Consider the following 4,896-nt stretch of genomic DNA (forward strand, 5'->3'; position numbering starts at 1 on the left):
ACCAGTGCTGCGGGCTCGAGAGAAACCGCAAGCCGCGATCGAGTCGACACAACCGGTCTATCGAGAATGTTGCGTGCTTCTTGCCGCGTGGCGATACCCGGCCCTGCGGGGAGGGCGCCGTAGCGAGCTCGAACGCCGTCGTCTCGGACTGTGCAAAGTGCTACCCTTTGCGAGAACGAAGCGTGTTGGGGCGCCTGAAGGTGGCCTCGGCATCGCAAAAACGGCGTCCGGCCTGCTTGAAAGGCTGGACGCGCAGTTGAACGATTACCTGGTTGATCCTGCCAGTAATCATATGCTTGTCTCAAAGATTAAGCCATGCATGTCTAAGTACATGCCGAAATAAGGCGAAACCGCGAATGGCTCATTAAATCAGTTATGGTTCCTTAGATCGTTTCTTCCTACTTGGATAACTGTGGCAATTCTAGAGCTAATACATGCAGTGAGCCTGAAGCCCTTTGGGCGACGGGTGCTTTTATTAGACCAAGATCGATCGGGTTTCGGCCCGTATTGTGTGGTGACTCTGGATAACTTTGTGCTGATCGCATGGCCACGAGCCGGCGACGTTTCTTTCAAGTGTCTGCCTTATCAACTTTCGATGGTAGGTTACTTGCTTACCATGGTTGTTACGGGTAACGGAGAATCAGGGTTCGATTCCGGAGAGGGAGCCTGAGAAACGGCTACCACATCCAAGGAAGGCAGCAGGCGCGCAAATTACCCACTCCCGGCACGGGGAGGTAGTGACGAAAAATAACAATACGGGACTCTTTTGAGGCCCCGTAATTGAAATGAGTACACTCTAAATCCTTTAACGAGGATCAATTGGAGGGCAAGTCTGGTGCCAGCAGCCGCGGTAATTCCAGCTCCAATAGCGTATACTAAAGCTGCTGCGGTTAAAAAGCTCGTAGTTGGATCTCAGTTCCAGACGAGTAGTGCATCTACCCGATGCGACGGCTCGGACTGAACATCATGCCGGTCCTTTCTTGGTGCACTTCATTGTGTGCCTCGAGAAGGCCGGTGCTTTTACTTTGAAAAAATTAGAGTGCTCAACGCAGGCGAGTCGCCTGAATAAACTTGCATGGAATAATAGAACAAGACCTCGTTTCTGTTCTGTTGGTTTTTGGAATACGAGGTAATGATTAAGAGGGACAGACGGGGGCATTCGTATTGCGGCGCTAGAGGTGAAATTCTTGGACCGTCGCAAGACGAACTACTGCGAAAGCATTTGCCAAGAATGTTTTCTTTGATCAAGAACGAAAGTCAGAGGTTCGAAGGCGATCAGATACCGCCCTAGTTCTGACCATAAACGATGCCAACCAGCGATCCGCCTGAGTTACTCAAATGACTCGGCGGGCAGCTTCCGGGAAACCAAAGTGTTTGGGTTCCGGGGGAAGTATGGTTGCAAAGCTGAAACTTAAAGGAATTGACGGAAGGGCACCACCAGGAGTGGAGCCTGCGGCTTAATTTGACTCAACACGGGAAAACTTACCCGGCCCGGACACTGGGAGGATTGACAGATTGAGAGCTCTTTCTTGATTCGGTGGATGGTGGTGCATGGCCGTTCTTAGTTGGTGGAGCGATTTGTCTGGTTAATTCCGATAACGAACGAGACTCTAGCCTATTAAATAGGTGCGGGGTTCCCAGCACCTTACAACCTTCTTAGAGGGACAAGCGGCTCCTAGCCGCACGAAACAGAGCAATAACAGGTCTGTGATGCCCTTAGATGTCCGGGGCCGCACGCGCGCTACACTGAAGGAAGCAGCGTGTCTTTATCCCTGTCTGAAAGGACTGGGTAACCCGTGGAACTTCTTTCGTGATTGGGATAGGGGCTTGCAATTGTTCCCCTTGAACGAGGAATTCCCAGTAAGCGCGAGTCATAAGCTCGCGTTGATTACGTCCCTGCCCTTTGTACACACCGCCCGTCGCTACTACCGATTGAATGATTTAGTGAGGTCTTCGGACCGATGTCCGGCGCGGCCTTTCGGTTGCGCCGGTCTGTTGGAAAGATGACCAAACTTGATCATTTAGAGGAAGTAAAAGTCGTAACAAGGTTTCCGTAGGTGAACCTGCGGAAGGATCATTACCGGATTGTGAAGGGTGGCGAGCGCCATTGTTTCTACCCCGTGTGGGTGAAGCAGCTCGCTGCGCCCGACGCTTTCCGCCGCTGGCCCCGCTTGGACGCGGGGACGGCTATACCCGAACATGCCGGGGACTGCCTGAATTTTGAGGGGCGCCCCGTGCCAAATTTGTTGCGCCCAGTGGACGCCGGCTGCAACCTTGGACGGTTGGCTTGGCCGCGCCCGCGGGTAGAAACGGCGTAACGCACACTGGGTGGGCTTTCTGTCCGCTTTGGCGCTCTTGCGCGGAATGGGAGTAAGACGACCCGACCTGCTGCTTTGCCCAGTACGAGGGGAACGGCGAAGCGTGCGGTCGGTCAAGGAACTGACGGTCGAGAGCTAATGCCGCTGCCGCTTAGTACACACACGGAACCGTGGTGCGAGCGCTCTCCCGTCCTCCGCGGCAAACGCTGCCGAGTCTGAAAAGGCTGGCGGCTGCCGGTCGCTTCCTGCGGCGAGTATGGAGTAACGACCCGACTTTGTTGCCACCCAAGTACTAAAGGAACGGTGTGGCGCTCGGTCGGTCATGGAACTGTCGGTATGAGGGTGCGGCTGCCAAGTACGGAAGGAACCGTGGCCTAAAGTGCTCTCCCGTCCTCCGCGGCAAATGCCACCGAGTCCGAAAGGGCCGGAGGCTGCCGGTCGGCTCCTGCTCGTGACGCGCGAGGTGTCGAGATCGCGGTTTAATGCGACGACGTCTGCAGGCTATTCGCCCGCCGCCGAGGGAAAGGCGGCGTTGCTGCGAAGTACCGAAGGAAACGCGGCTTTGCTACGTCGGAAGCGTTCTGCGGTTAGCGGACTTGTGCGCTTTGGGAAGGCGCCGCACGTCGAAAGAGGAAGTACGGACAGACGAGGGACTGTAGTCCCGGTTTCGAACGCACTTGCGGCCAGGCCCTTGCTGGCTTCGTCTTCCGCCTCAAGTAGACTTGTTGTGGCGCCGGCGCAGGGAGCCGTCCCTGGCACTGGCCGAGTGGTTTTGGAGAGCTGCGCGAGTACGCGCGCCGGGCTCTTGTCTTTCGTCTCAAGTAGGCTGTTGGATCAACAGCGGTTATGCTGCGGCGATCTGCCGATGCGAAAGTGTGTGTGTGTTTGAGGCCCTTCTATGAACCTACTGCTGACTGAAGCGAAGCACGTCGATGGGGGTGAAGCCCTGCCCGTGGCCGTGTAGCCGTTAAAGACTCCACAGCGGCTTAGCCCTAATCATGGCTCTGTCGCTCTTTGCAATTTTTAGTGGAGCGATGTGAACGTGCACACGAGACACACGGGTCCGGTGGATGGTTGGCAGGTAAAACCGGCTTCGAGTGCGCGCAAACGGCATAAGGTGCCTCGAGGGCAAGCGAGGAAGGCGTGGGCGCAAAACACACGCGCGAGTAGCAGGAGTGGAGTGCCATTAGGCTTTCAGCTGCTGAGACGCGGCCGCCGAAAGAGCGAGACTGGAGGAGCGCACGCCGAAAGGCGCTCTTCGAAACCACACACAGGGAGACGCCACGTGCCTAAAACCCTGGTTGTACTGTACTGAATTGAACAAACTATTTTTCACGACTCTAAGCGGTGGATCACTCGGTTCTCGGGTCGATGAAGAACGCAGCCAGCTGCGAGACTTGGTGTGAATTGCAGGACACACTGAGCACTGATTCTTTGAACGCACATTGCGGCCTTGGGTCTTCCCTTGGCTTCGTCTGTCTGAGGGTCGGATCACATATCAAGAGAGACTTCGGCGCACAGGGAACGTGCGTCCGTCGACTCGTTTTGACCGCGTCGGCATCATGGACAGTACGTTGAGCGCTAAAGCCACGCGCCAGCGGCCTCACGAGAGGGAGACGGTGGCAAACCGTTGTGCCAATTCTTCGAAAAGACGGAAACGAGGCAATACTACTGCAGCGTGACGAGTGCGCGCCTCTAGTAAGACCGCCGCAGGATGGAGTCGGATACCTGCAGGGAAAGAGCGGTCCAAGCACGAGGCGCGAACGTCTGTTGCCATGTAGCGCGCACGTTTGCGAGAGAGTCGGAAGCGCACGCTTGCGTGCACGGAAAACGTGGGAATGAAACGCCGGCCGATTCCCGCGCCGTGCGCAAAGCCAGCGCGATCGCAATTTGCGCTGTTTGCCTTCGAAGTACGTCGAGCTCCAGAGCTGGTCGCTCGTTCACGTCACCGCAGCTGTGTGGGCGCCCTTCCGGGCTTCGTCGCAGGAATGGGAATCGGCAGATTCTTGCGAGGAGCGGGGAGGAGAAGGGTGGCCCCCGAAAGCGGTTCGACGCGACAGCGCCGTCTGCGAGCGAGAAGAGTCACGGCACGGCGGAGAATTGCCGCGAAACGGAAAATGTCTCCTTCGAGAGCGTGGGTGCCCCGTTGGCGGAGCTGAAGCGTTCCGTCGTAGTCCGCCGTCGGTCCAAGTGCTTCGCAGTCTCTGTCCCCTAAAGACTGGGCCACTCCAGTTGGGGCAGGGGCGACGCTACACGAGACGATGCCTCCCGCCAGGTTTTAGTCGCCCCTGCGGTGCCCGCTGAAGCGGCGCGCTGCTAAGGCGATCTTTGCCTCGGTGGTGTTTGGGCTTCAGACACGGTCGCTTACCACGCAACTGCTCGTGCGCCGCACGCGCGCAGGCGGTTCACCGCCTGCCAGCCTCGTCTATAAGTAGCTCCGTGTTGGGCGAAGGACGTGGTAGGGCGTCGCACTCGGTTGGCGCTGGGTTTTCGAACGTGTCGAGTCCTTTTCGGCATACCGCTCGTATGACGCACGCGCGCAGGCGTTGTGCCGCCTGCCAGCCTCGTCCGTAAGGAC

The 4,896-nt window shown here is 57.2% G+C and overlaps 2 non-coding genes across 2 annotated transcripts; both read left to right on the top strand.

Annotated features, from left to right (window-relative positions):
* The first annotated feature begins 265 nt into the window (after positions 1 to 265).
* Positions 266 to 2,080, top strand: LOC140215018 (small subunit ribosomal RNA). The gene has a single exon (XR_011891940.1). It is a non-coding gene; the product is annotated as a small subunit ribosomal RNA (ribosomal RNA).
* Positions 2,081 to 3,654: 1,574 nt separating this feature from the next.
* LOC140215016 (5.8S ribosomal RNA) lies at positions 3,655 to 3,807 on the top strand. Its single transcript, XR_011891938.1, has one exon. It is a non-coding gene; the product is annotated as a 5.8S ribosomal RNA (ribosomal RNA).
* The last annotated feature ends 1,089 nt before the right edge of the window (positions 3,808 to 4,896 follow it).

Source organism: Dermacentor andersoni, unplaced genomic scaffold, assembly GCF_023375885.2.
Source record: "Dermacentor andersoni unplaced genomic scaffold, qqDerAnde1_hic_scaffold ctg00000787.1, whole genome shotgun sequence".
Taxonomy (NCBI): domain Eukaryota; kingdom Metazoa; phylum Arthropoda; class Arachnida; order Ixodida; family Ixodidae; genus Dermacentor; species Dermacentor andersoni.